This window comes from Delphinus delphis, chromosome 3 (assembly GCF_949987515.2).
Source record: "Delphinus delphis chromosome 3, mDelDel1.2, whole genome shotgun sequence".
In the NCBI taxonomy this organism is placed as follows: Eukaryota; Metazoa; Chordata; class Mammalia; order Artiodactyla; family Delphinidae; genus Delphinus; species Delphinus delphis.
The window spans coordinates 111,041,888-111,056,005 of record NC_082685.1 but is presented as its reverse complement, the minus strand read 5'-3'; the positions used below and the strand labels follow the sequence as shown (position 1 = coordinate 111,056,005).

General features: G+C 46.1%; 1 protein-coding gene across 3 annotated transcripts in view; it reads right to left on the bottom strand.

The window, feature by feature from the left end:
- The window catches only part of LHFPL2 (LHFPL tetraspan subfamily member 2), a 177,460-nt gene extending 171,356 nt beyond the window's left edge, over nt 1–6,104 (bottom strand). For all 3 annotated transcript variants that reach the window (XR_009518998.1, XM_060009258.1, XM_060009259.1), the window contains exon 1: nt 5,901–6,104. The gene's annotated coding sequence lies outside the window, so the exon portion shown is untranslated. The remainder of the gene's footprint in view (nt 1–5,900) is intronic.
- Nucleotides 6,105–14,118: the final 8,014 nt, after the last annotated feature.

Below are 14,118 nucleotides of genomic sequence, written 5' to 3'. Positions count from 1 at the left end.
CAATGATGGTTTGAGTTCTACTGAACACTGAAACAACTGAAAACAAGAAGAAAAAAAAAAACTTACATGTGAGTATAGTATATTTATATATATATTTATAGATATTTAATTAGGTACATATCAATCTGACAGATGTTTACACATTTAGATATAGAAGTGAAACACCTCTCAGATCACACTTAACAGTGTTTATGAAAACATATAAAGCGTACCGACAGGAAGGAGTGGGTCCTTCCCTATTGTTGGGAGGAAGCTGCCCCATTCTGGCTCTGGGTCACAGGACCCAGGCCTGGTTACATTCCTCCACAACTACATTTACAACAAATAGGAATTTCAAGTCTTTTTAAAGACAGAGACCTGCTTTGCCATGGACGTAGCACAGATGTAAGGAGGTGTATGGTGCTGTGGCCAAAACTGCTGATACAGTTTTGCACAAAAAAAGAATGGAAGAAAACACCAACAACTGTTTTGTTCTGGTTTTTTAAGTAACATCTACTTTAAAAAAATCTGAAAAGCAGAAAAGTAAAGAAAGCAGTCACCTGTAACCCCACGAGTCTAAAATAACCAGTCAGAATTTTAGCCTACATCCTTGCAGTCTGTCTAGGCTACCAGTTTTCCTTTCAATGGCAGATCAGTTAGGCCGGCAAGAGCAAGGCGAGACATTATTGCTGGTTACACAGACTAACGATGATTAATAATTCCCACTGGCCGTACCCTAAATCCACAACAGTAAGAGGAGTAAGGCTGTACACAAATCAAATAGCATGTCTGCCCTTTAACAGGCATTCACTGGGGCCTACTTTGCACACGTTTTTTATTCCACAAATGAATGAAATTCAAATTAACAGCCCCTTGAGGGCCATATGGTAACTTCAAAAAAGAAGGCAGATAAGCCTTGTCCCTGGTGGAAACGAAAACACTAGTTCTCCAAGTACAAGTTCTCAAGGTGCCTACAGACTGGGTTCCTAGGAAAAGCCCTCCTCCTGGCTTGCAGATGGCCACAGTCTCACCATGGTGAAGAGAGCATGCTCCAGACTCTCTCCCTCTTCTTAGAAGGACACTAATCCCATCATGCGGGCTCCACCCTCATGACCTCATCTAAACCTAATTACCTCCCAAAGGTGCCCCCTCCAAGTGCCATCACAATGGGGATTAGGGTTTCTATTTAGGAATTCGGGGAAGAACACAGTCTGTCCAGAATACGTAGATGTGTCGGGGGTGGAGGAGGATCAATTTTATCAGTTGTACATCCTAGCTATTAAAAATGTTCAGGGCTTCCCTGGTGGCACAGTGGTTGAGAGTCCGCCTGCCAATGCAGGGGACATGGGAAGATCCCACGTGCCGCGGAGCGGCTGGGCCCGTGAGCCATGGCCACTGAGCCTGTGTGTCCGGAGGCTGTGCTCCGCAACGGGAGAGGCCACAACAGTGAGAGGCCCGCGTACCGAAAAAAAAAAAAAAAATGTTCAGAGCCATTCTATGTACATTCCTCTAAATTATCTCAGTTCAAAACAATAAACAGGTCTCACAAGTCGGCAAAATAACACCAGTAAGAGTCTGATCACTGAAGGCCAGGGTCAGGGGCTTGATTACCCCATTAGTGCCGTTGAAAGGATGAAAGAGAAAAATTCAGTTACAAGGACACAGATTACTCTCACCATGAGCACTATTCAGTAAACCTCAAGAGACCAGCCAACCACTTGCTGCTACTGTAAAAATAACTCCATCTTTCACCTCCAGCTCCAGACCTCTCTTCCTGCCTGTGGATCCAATGCTCTGCTGGGCATCTCTCCCTGGGCGCCTCACAACTCAGCTGTGGATTCAACTGAACTCGTTACTCCTCACCATCTCCCCAAACTGCGGTTCCCATAGCTGTTTAACTCAGTGAAAGGCGCCATGACCCACTCCAGTCACCCTGGACTCCCTCTTACTAAGAGCCCACCCATGGGACATGACCGAGGAAGTGCGGTCAGCCTCTCCAGGTCTCTCCTGCTCTCCCTCACCAAGTCCCACCGGGATTCCTGTACTAACCTCCCGGCTCACCTGCTATCCCCAGCCCTGGCCTCCTTGTCACCGAGCCCACCTAGAGTTCCTTCTAAAGCACAATATGATCAGGTCAATCACCTGCTGCAAGTTCCCCATCTTCCACACAGGTTTCGAGATGAAGTTCAGACTCCCCAGCTCAGCACCCAACACCCAGCACCCTCAGGGACTTCCCTACGCCACGCTGCCTCTAGTCCAAACAGCTACTCTCAGTGCCTTGTTGACCTTATACCATTTCGAGCCTTCTAGGCTCCAAACATAATGCATTCTTACTGTACCAGGTATTACTGTAACCTTAAAAGTAATGGGAAAAAAAAACCTTGAGGGAATAAGTCTCCACTCTGCCCTTTACTCTCGGGCCCGCCTCCTACAGCAAAGGGTCCAGTATTTTAAGTACTAGACCAGACTCTTCCCTGGGCACAATCTGGGTTTTATAAGCTGATGATCAGATCTGACCTCTGATTCCTTCTTTGCCTTTCTAAGGCTGTGAAGTCTCACTTCGGAGAAAAACCCGTTTGTTCTCCTGGCACTTTGACTGGTGATTCTACTCAACTCGCTTTATAATAAAGCACAGAAAGAAACAGGCTCCCCCTTCTCCCTTCTCCCTGTGGAGGACCCATAGGACCAGCAGGCCCTGGCCACCACCCCCAGCCAGATCACTTCCCTCCAAGCTGGCTAGCTTGTGGAAGAGAAGCACGCCCAGCACGCTGCTTTCCCAGCACAGGCACTTCTAAACAGAAAAGAGAGCTTCTTGGGTGTATGGAGCTCCTTCGCACACAGTTTGCTTCTCCAACTAGAATGAGTGCTCTGTGAGTGGAGAGGTCTACTCTTGGTTCTTGCTATGCTCCCAGAGGCCAGAACAGAGCCTGGCCTGTGGAAGAGGCTCCATGGGTATTTGCTGAATGACTGGATAAAAGAATGGATGAATGAGCAAACAGGCATTCCTCCCAGATTAGAAAAGAAATATACAGCATAGTTCCCCAGCTCCAAAAACTACTGTTTTGCTAAGAATGCCTTTTGTTCATTCTGCAGCTAGGTACAACCTTAGGAAAAACTGGGCAATGTTCCATTAACCCCAAGACATACTATAAAGGTGCTTTTTGGAATAAATTCTAGAGATCAGGTATTTGCTTACTATTTGAATTTTTCTAAGAGCAGTAAACACTGAGAAAACCCTGCTTCAGAATTCCCAAGAGAGACACCACGTCCACCACTCAAGTTTTCTTTTTTTTCTTAAATAAAATGTCGATATTGACTTTGGTGGGACCTGGAACCTGAGAAGGTGCCTTTGCAAGGGGGCAGTGAGGCTTGGAATTACAGGCCACACCTGTGCTCAGGTCCTCAGACCCACACGGAGCCTGCACTACACATTCCCCACAGCTGGAGTCCCAGAAAAGGCTGACTAGAGGGGCCAAAAAGATGCAGCCTACAAGTTCTAGAAAGAGCAAATATTTCTGAGTGTGGGCTGCTGGGGGCACAGGGACAGCCTCAACTAAGGGTCGACCATCGGCCGACCTAAAATCAGCAGTCGCTCAAAGTCAGCTCCCCTTGCAGCCCGGCTCTCTGAATGGCACTGCTCTCTCCCGGGCATTTGAAATACTTGACAACCATCAGCAACATTTTCTGAGCACTTACCCAGCGTGAGGGACCACCCTAAGTTCTATGCAAAAGTACGTAATCATAGTTAACCTTCCAGGTGATTCTTTGACTTGAACTTTATTGCCATCATTTTACAGACACAGAAACAAAGGCTGAGAGAAATTAAGTAACTTGTCCCAGGTTTAGGTAGTAAGTGACACCTCTGGAAACTCAACAGTCCCATTTTGGGTCTCCTACATTTTGGTCTCCTATTTTGTCAATTCTCTGCAATAAAGAAGTTGAGAAGTTGTATGTGTTGTCCATTAAAAATGGATACTTTTCTATATATTTTCTATCTTCTCCTACTATGGACTTTTCCTCCCTGCCTTGCCCAAACACTACATGCAGTAAAATCTCTTTAATTCGTCAGTCCACACATCTGAGCCCACCCACATGCATAAAGAGCATATATTACTTTTTCCAGAAGGCACCGTTTTTCTCTAATCCACAAAGATTCATTTTCCTTCCTATAGACAAATTACTGGTTCATGTCTCACGACTCAAATTATATTATATTCAAGAATGTTCATTTGCAGTGTAATTATTCTTCTTAATTGGACTGCTCTGAAGACAAATGATTTCCCCTCCCTAACCCCATCAACTCCTGCACCACACAATGTCTTTTTTCCTGGCATAAAATGTTTGCTGCACCCTTTGCAAACACACCACAACAATCCACACTATCTGCTCCCCGTGTGACCACTTAGGAAAAATATTATCATGACGTTGGGTTTTAACTCCTCCAATATTATTTCATCAGAATCAGATCTCTGACAAAGATTAATAACAAGTCTATCACAGTATGACAGCAAAAAGAAATGAGAATCTTGGGTTTTCTTTTCCCTATCTGTGAAAACATTTAATCTCCCCACCAGCATGTGTTCCCTATCTCTTACATTTGAAAAGGAGAAGTCGTTTTTTAAAGAGGACCAGTAGAAAAGAGGAATATCCGGGAAAGAGCAACGCCAGAGAAATTCGCATCCATCATCGCTTAAACCTGGCGCGGGTGGAGCTCTCTCAGGCGAATGGGCGAAGCAAAAGCAACGTGCGGAGGAGAAACGTCCCTCGGAACTCGGTTACTCAGGTTTAACTCTCCGCACCAGGCTCTAACAGCTCCCCCTCTCCCTCCCGCCCACACCTCTCCCCGCTCGGGCTCCAGCACACACACGTCTACAGAGGCCGCTTTGCGATTTCAGACAGAAGCTCTCCTTTTACTTGTGGGTCGCTGATGGCAACCTACAGGAACGCACACACAGTAGAAAACGCGCTAAATACAGGAAATGGCCCAGGTGGGAGTGAGGGTGGGGGTGGGATGGGGGGTGAGACTTTACTCCCACTGAGGAAACAGCTCAAGGATTCTCATAAAACTCACGACCCTCCTGAAACGGGAGAAAAGGTGAACAGGATTGAAGAAAATGCTTTCGCCCTTCAGAGTTCAAAGGACACCAGACCGCTGAATGAAAGAGGAAAAAGGACACACACACAACTCTGTGCCTAAAAAACGTCCGGAAACACAGAGTCCCCCCCCCCCGTCCTTCACCCCATCCCTTGGGTTCAACCCACTCAGGCCAGATGTGGTCTTCCCCACTCCACGCCCACCTCCTCCTCCTCCAGCCCGCACCCCCAATCCCTGCGCTGCCCACAAAAATGCAGCCCAGATCTGAGAAGCCGCTGACGTCTGTGGCCGGCGTGACCCACACGCCACAGACCAGGCCCCGCGGGGGCGACCGCGGGGCGGCCCCCGGGCGCGGTACCAGGCGCGCTGAGCCCCGCGCCAAGCTGCGCCCGGGACCCGAGCGTCGGTCGCAGTCCGCCGGCGGTGGCGAGAGAGCTGGGCTCGCGCCGGCTTCCCGGCAAACGTCTTTCCAGGCACAACTTTTTTCCACTTCTGCTGCGGGCGACCACGGCGACCAGAACCGAAGCGGCGCTCCCTCCCGTTCCCAGCGTCCAGCACCCGTCCCGCCAGCACCTCCCCGGCCCGGTCCTCCCTCCCCTCGGGCTCCTCGGGCGCCGGGAAGAAATTCCCGCGCCGGCCGCCGCGCACGCAACCCGGACTCCGCTGGTCGCCGACGGCTCCGCGAGCCCCGCGCCGGGTGCCCTACCTGGCGGAGGCTGCGGGCTTTCCCTCCGCAGAGCTCACGGGCCCGGCGACCTCAACTCAGCCGGTCCCGGCTCGGCGATCCCGGCTCCGAGCCCGCAGCCTTCCCCAAGCCGGGGCTTACCGTTACGCCTCCTCGCAGCCACCTCTGTCTGTCTCTCTCTCGGTCTCTCTTTCTCTGGCCCGGCCGGCCACTCGGGGAAGGAGGAGGAGGGAGGGGAGGGGAGAGGAGAGGAGGCGGCGAGAGGAGGGGGCGATTGAGGGAGGGGAGAGGGTCCCCGGGCAGGGGAGGAGGAGGAGGAGGAAGAAGAGGAGGCGAGGAGAGAGCGCCGACCTCGGCCGCTGCCGGGGCTAGCACGCAGGAAGGGGAAAGAGGGGCGGGGGCAGAGAAAGAAAGAGGCCGCCGAGCCTCCCTGCCCAGGACCCGGCCCCGCGCCGCTGCCCAGTCACCATCGCCGCCGCGTCCCGCTCTCGGGCGGCGTCGGGGGGAGGGGTCGGGGCCCGGGGCTCTCCCGGCGCGGCGCGCGGGGCGGGGCGGGCGGCCTGGGACGCGGCGGGGGCGGGCGGACTAGGCCCGGCCTCCGGGGGGAGTGTCCTGCGGGGCCCGGGAGGGTGTGGGCGAAAGGGGATCCCCGAGAGGAGGGGCGGAGGCCCGGGGGCCTGGGAGCCGGTCTCTGCGCCCGCCGGGCGGCGGCAGCGTCTCCCGGAGTCCCGCCAGAGTCCCCCGCGCCGCGCGGGGGAACCTCCGAGCACAGTTCCGGGAAATCGTCTTCGGAGCCCGGAGAGCGCGCACCGCCCGGCCGGGGAGGCGGGAAACGGCGAAGTCGGAGTCGGGGGTGAGAGCCCGGACTGTTTCGGCGGAGAGCGTGCTCGGCAGCGCCCGGAGCGGTTCCCCAGGCGGGGCCCGAGCGGGAAGAATGTCCGCCCGCTGGTCCTGGAGAATCCAAAGCGGGAGGGTGGGCTGGGGGTGTCTGGACCCCCATCCTCGCCTTCCTCGCCCGGAGTCGAGGCTCCGGACGTAAATTTCCTCGCCCTGAGAGTCTCTAAGAAAGGAAACTCAGTGCGAACAGCCGCGAAGAATATACGTAAATTGATTGCTTGGGATCCCGAAACATCTTCCCCTGAACTTAAAATATGGTTTCGGGGTGAATTTCTAAGGCACTTTAGCTAATAGTCTGGAAAGGCATCTTTGCCCAGAGAGGGGACTCACTAACTGGCCCCCACCGCCCCCGGGGGGCGGGGAGCAAAGAACCCAGAGTTAAATGGCCACGGATTAAGGTGACAAGATTACTTGTGATTTCAACGTTGGGACGCAGCATTTAGCCAAGCAAACCCTTCTTGTCTTTTCTTCCTGGCAAACTTGCTCCTGTCCCCAGCTTCTCAGCCTCTCGTCTGGGTCACCTGTAGCCACTAGTCGCGTGAACTCAGACCCTAGCGGTCAGTTCGGGGCCTCTCTCCTCCACTGCCAATAGCCGCTCCCATTGATTCTTTAAGGTCCTTCCAATTGACCCGTCCTTTCCAAGCCCACTGCCACCTTCCTGATTCTCACTGATTCGGGACTTCATAGCTTCAGTGACCTCCTCCCTGGTTCCCTGCTTTGTCCCTCGTTGTACTGGCATCCATCTGCACACACCTAGCCTGCACGCTAATGGTTCTAGAACACCGCTTTGACAGGCTACTTCCTGTTCTAGAAGCTCTAGGAGGCACTTTGCCACAGAAAATTATGAATTACTTAAAAACTTTTCCATTCAAAGCCATCCACCTACCCACTCCTTGGAGCCTGGCACTCTCACCAGCGTGGGGGGATCCTCCCCTCCCCCCGAAGGTTCCATACTGTATGAAACATGGGAGGTGGTGATGCTCTTGCCAGAACTGGAATGCTGTCTTTCATCTTCTCCCACAGCCAAATCCCACTTATCTTCGTTGAAAATGAAGTTTGTAGTACAACATTTCTTCTATAAAAGGATGTGTGTGATCTTCCCACTTTTGAAATCATGCACTAGAAATAACAAAGCTTATGGGGGAAATAGGATAAGAAACAAACAACTCACAAGTTATGTAACACTGCAACCAGGGCACCAGCAAAAACAGTAACCATTCCAAAAAGCATGCTAGCAGAGTTTAAGAGCCACGTTCAATTCCTAATAAATATTACAGTAAATATAAATATAGGACTTTACCTTTATAAAAAGATGGAAGGAACTGATGAAGAGATTGGAAGGAGAGTTGTTTGAGGCTGCTGAGTTAGGAAGATAAGCACAAAATGTACAAGTAAGAGGTGAATTCACCCCTCCCAAGTTAGAGCTCATAGTCAAACCAATCCAAGAGAAAGAACATAGGGTGAATGAACATCGGGCATAGTACTGTGTGTCCTCCCCAACTGGCATTCTGCTGTGTTTTGTTTGCAGCTGCTGTTTCTTGATGGTGCAGAATATTAAGGTGCTGGCAACAATTGCATATGAACCAACATAACCACTGCATTTTACTAATATCCTTTCCCTACATATCAGTCATGAATGAGTTAATTTCTGTCACACATGCTTTCATTACACAAACATGCTGGTAACAGAGTAGACTGTACTGTACTGAATTCCATGCTTAGAAAATAGATTCTACTTCATTCCACACATCTGTTGAGCACTTACTATATGCCAGGGACTGTTTCAGGCACTGGGAATGCATCGGTGAATAAAGAGAAACACAAAAATGTCTGCCCTCTTGGACGGTGGGAACTTCAACATGGCATCACAGGATGATCCATATTATTGAGTTGTATTATGTTTCATATCTATGTAACTTGATGCCTCATCTACATTTTAGTCTCTTGGAGGGCTAGAGTCAAGCCTCATATCTGTGTATCTTTTTCAATGTCTGACACAGAAAATACCTACCGGAATATGTAAAAAAGGGAGTTTACACCCATTTTATACCTTGTGTTACTGAATTCACAGAAGAACCACCTGGGAAATCAAGAAAGTTTTTTTCAGGACCACGTTTGTTGCTATTTGGACTAAAATCAAAGCAAGTATCCCCAGATAGGGTCATTTGGATCCGAAGTGTAGATAAATTATGCTTAACGGGAAGCAAGAAAGTAGGCATGGGCAGGGGAGGGAGGACAGAAGGAGAGAGAGGCTAAACGGTGTAGTTCAAGAAGAGAGTGCCTGCTAAGTTCTCTGGAAAGGCAGGGCTGGAGAAAGAACAATAGCGGGAACTTCGGGTTATTGTGAACGCTGCCTCTATCGTGGGCTTCAGCCAAATGTTCAAGAAATATTTACTGGGAGATAAGTGAGGAGGAAATTATAAGAAATTAAAGGGTACCTACAATGTTTGGTCAGATGACAAGGAGACCTTGGGAGAAAATAATTATGAGCCAGTGGGTCATAAGGTAAAATGACAGTGGTGCCCGGCTAAAATGTTGTGATTCTGAACTTACCTGCCTGTGCAGATCACTCATTTCTCTGAACATTATACCCCACCTAGTGTAACTGGCATCAACAAAGCTAGATATTTTTCACGTGTGAACACTTTTTATCCTATTCTGAGTATGAATCTGGAATGTAAATAAACTATGCATTTATGACAGATACATTGGATATATTTTTATGATTGTCAGCATACTGAATATTGATTAACTTTATTTTATTTTTTAACATCTTTATTGAAGTATAATTGCTTTACAATGGTGTGTTAGTTTCTGCCGTATAACAAAGTGAACCAGCTATATACATATACATATATCCCCATATCTCCTCCCTCTTGCGACTCCCTCCCACCCTCCCTATCCCACCCCTCTAGGTGGTCACAAAGCACTGAGCTGATCCCCCTGTGCTATGCAGCTGCTTCCCGCTAGCTATCTAGTTTACATTTGGTAGTGTATATATGTCCATGCCACTCTCTCACTTCTTCCCAGCTCACCCTTCCCCCTCCCCGTGTCCTCAAGTCCATTCTCTACGTCTGCATCTTTATTCCTCTCCTGCCCCTAGGTTCATCAGAACGTTTTTTTTTAGATTCCATATATATGTGTTAGGATACGATATGTGTTTTTCTCTTTCTGACTTACTTCACTCTGTATGACAGACTCTAGGTCCATCCACCTCACTACAAATAACTCTATTTCGTTGATTAGCTTTAAATTTGTCTCTTCATCTTCATAAAAATCTACCACTCAGAACCAGCCCCCCCACCCCCATTCTGAGAGCTTGCTGTTTCCTAAAACTGTGATAATAGGATTTCAGTGCTAGACACAAACTTGAAAATCCATGTCTTTTGAAGATCACATAAAAAATGAAACAATTTAAGCTGAGAATCTCTTCAAGGACACTAGCAAAATTATAGTTTACCAACTTGGGGTCCTCTGAAAAATCACTCTCTTAAAAATTTTCATTCTGTCTTTTTATTCCATGGATCGAATTATACAAAGAAGCCATCTGAAATTCTAAGAATCCATTTTCCTTGACAAGTACATGTTGATAAAAGGCAATTTTGAAGGGCTCTACTGATTTAAAAGGGCTCTGTCAATTAAAATTAGTGCTCTCTGATCTATGTGAGACAGAAGCCACCCTTTGGGCCATAGCAATGACCTGGCCAAAGTCTCCAATGGACTTAGTAATGTCATATCTCAATTTCTGCTTCCAACTGACAGTTAAGTCAAGGGTGAAAATTAAGCCTGTAAATACAAAAGAAATTTCCCCCCATTACCAAGGTGCTGTTGAATCTATTGAATGAGGATAGCAAAATGTCTCCAACTGAGAACAAATATTACAAGTGCAGATGAGCATGTAGGATTTTCCAATAATCCCATAAAGGGACGGCAGTAGGACCAAGGCAGCCATGGGCTCCTGATGAAATCTCAATGAACTGTAGAAAAGACTTCCTTTTCCCTCACGGATCTATGAAGGACACTGTCCACACTCAAGCTAAGGAGAAACATGGCCCTGAAAATACACCACGGCTAAGTCACGAGAGAAATAAGAGCACTGAACTTTGGGCATTTGCTCTCTTCTGGAAGAAATTGAGGGTTGTCAACCACTTTTACCTTCCAGCCACAGTACCTACCTCCAGGCCTTCCCTTCTTCTATCAACGAAGCAATAGTCTTAATTTGCCACTGACTTCTCCTAAAGGAATCGTCCAATTTCCTGCCTCTAGTTCCAGAACTAGACTTCATGTGACTCTGGCAAAGCTAAACCCAAGGAGGTGCTTCATTTATTTCCTCCTATTATGTCATCACGGCCATAAACAAATGTATCTGGCCCTCATCCAGGTGAGCTTACCGTGAAATGAGGTGGAAATTTCCATATGAGAGAATGTTTTATGGCAATATTATTTTATAAGTTGCATGCAAATTCTGCAACATTCTTAGCTGCTCCATAATATGTAACTGGCAGACTCAATTCACTGAACTTTTATTCACTCTGAATCTTCACCTGCAGACATTTTCCTGGATTACAAACCTTTCTCTGGAAGAGGTACAAAATACAAAGAAGCTTGGGGGATTGTCTGTCTTACAGTATTCATGACACACATAAAACCACCACGAGAAAGCATGCCGTAGCCCTTTATAAGAACAATGCTGTGCATCTGGTCCCTGACTTGTGCTTTATGTTTTCGATTATGAATTATGTGTTGCTCTCAAAACCTCTAATAGGTAAGGTTTTACTATTACCCTCACTAGTACCTACAATGAAATTTGGAAAATATTCAGCCTGTTTTAATAGCAACGCCAGGATGAGAATTTGAGGAAATTCCTGCTGTTTTCTTGCATTGTGAAGAGGATACTTGTGCCTAATATAACCCAGACTGAAAAAAACCTAATCTCCAATCTGAAAACCTGGCCTATAAGAAACTTTTTTTTCTTTCTCTTACAATTCTCTTTCTGGAAACAAGGAGCATAAACATGTATATCTATAAAACTAGCAACTGTCGGGCACCCTATTTTCACACAGTGCTAGAGTTAGAATATATATTATTTTCTATGGATAATAAAAATATTTAGAATTATGGATTATAACATGTACTCTACCTACTTCCAAATGGCCCTGGAGTAACTTGTTATTAAAAACAACAGAAGGAGGTAAGAGATCCTCTTGCCGGGGTCCTGGATTAACATAGTTGAACATTAAATTTAGCTCTGGGCTTCCAAGAGTCAAGACAAGAACGACATACAATGAATAATATAGTTCTCATGGTCTGGCAAAAACATCATAGCTGTTCTTAAGTTAGGCAAACTTTTTCCTGGCACTAACTTCTAAGAGGAATTGAGTCATGGGAATCTTTACATAAGCGACATTGAACAATCTAAACATCTAGGTGCAGCATCTTCACTGAAAGAAAGCAACAGATTCTTGCCCTGCAGAGCAGAGAGGGTAAAAAGTTAACAAGAGATGACAGAATTGTCTAGACTGTGTTTCTGTCGTGGCTGAATCTGCACTATCTAAACTTAACTTCTACCCAGACTCTGGGACCCAGAAGATACTCTCTGTGCTCTCACTTAAGAAAAGAAAAAGAATGGAGCTTGTATCAACTGAATTATGCAAAAAAAAAATGCCATTTCTTCATTGACTTCACAAATCTTTCTCAATTCTAAATCTTCTATTATTTCACATAGAACTCATTTGACAACTATGACCTGTATTCATTTCAGAACAACCTTGGGAAGGTTTTCAATGAAAACAAGAACTAAGGACAAGGCTAATCCACCCACATAGCTGAGATTAGTTCTAGCTTTTCTTCCAACAGGATGGCATTGTGCTATGCTAATTATACAAAAGAACGTTCAACACTTTTGAGGTCATATAAATGAGAATAGCATATGCTGTGAAGTTAAAATTAACCACAAAGCTAGTTTTTATAGCTGAAGAGTGATTTCTTGAAATATCCTGTGAAATTTTGCTGTTAGACAACTGTCTCAAAATAGTTACAAGTACTCCTTTAATTTCCTAGAGTGTCATGAGAAAAATGTTTGATATTAATGAATTCAAGTCCCTCCATTGCCTTCACATGCAGCTTGTGTTCACTGGATGTGTGGTAAGAAAAGCTCCTTGTTATGAAAAGACCATGGGTTTGAAGTCCTAGGGACTGTGTACAAATCCCACTTCTTTCACCAGTTACTAAATTATTTTAAGCAAGATACTTAACCTCTCCAAACTTCAGTTTCCTTGCCTTAAAATGGGGATAATTCTACCTATTGCCTGGGGTTATTACAACTATTACATGATTGTTATCACAACATATGTGAAGGTTCACAACATATGTGAACATATAATGCCTAACATATAATAGTGCTCAGTAGATGTTTATTTCCTTCCCTGACATCCATATTCTTGCAAAAAGAATCTTCTCCCAGTTCAAGGAGACCACTCTTCCCAACTTGCCAATACACAGCTTTCCTAGTCTTCTTTTTAAAAATGATAGGAGGGCTTCCCTGGTGGCGCAGTGGTTGAGAGTCTGCCTGCCGATGCGGGGGACACGGGTTCGAGCCCTGACCTGGGAGGATCCCACGTGCCGCAGAGCGAATAGGCCCGTGAGCCACAACTACTGAGCCTGTGCGTCTGTAGCTTGTGCTCCGCAACGAGAGGCTGCGACAGTGAGAGGCCCGCGCACCGCGATGAAGAGTGGCCCACGCTCGCTGCAACTAGAGAAAGCCCACGCACAGAAACGATGACCCAACACAGCCAAAAATAAATAAATAAATAAATAAAATTTAAAAAAATAAAAAATAAAATAAATAAATAAAAATAAAAATGATATGAAAATCAAAACACTGTAGTGTTATCATGATGACAGACATATAGCTCAATGCAGTAAAATTGAAAGTCCAGAAATAAACTCTCACATTTATGGTCATCTGATTTTCAACAAAGTGCCAAGACGCTTTAATGGTGAAAGAATAGTCTTTTCAACAAATGGTGCTGGGACAACTGGATATCCAACATACAAAACAAGGAATATGAATCCCTACCTCACACCATACCAAAAAAATTTGCTCAAAATGGATCATACAACTAAATGTGAGAGCTAAAACGATAAAACTCCTAGAAGAACACATAGGAGTAAATCTTATGACCTTAGGTTAGGCAATAACTTCTTAGACATGACACTAAAATCACAAGTAACAAAAGAGAAAAATACATAAATTTGTACTTCATAAAAACTAAAAACTTTTGTATGACTTGAGGACACCATCAAGAAAGTGGGAAAAAAAAATAAAATGGGTTAAAATATTTGCAAAACATGTTCCCGACAAAGGATGTGTATCCAGAATATATAAAGAATGCTTACAGGTCAATAATAATAACAAAATAAAAAATGGGCAAAGAATCTAAATAGATATTTCTTCCAAAGA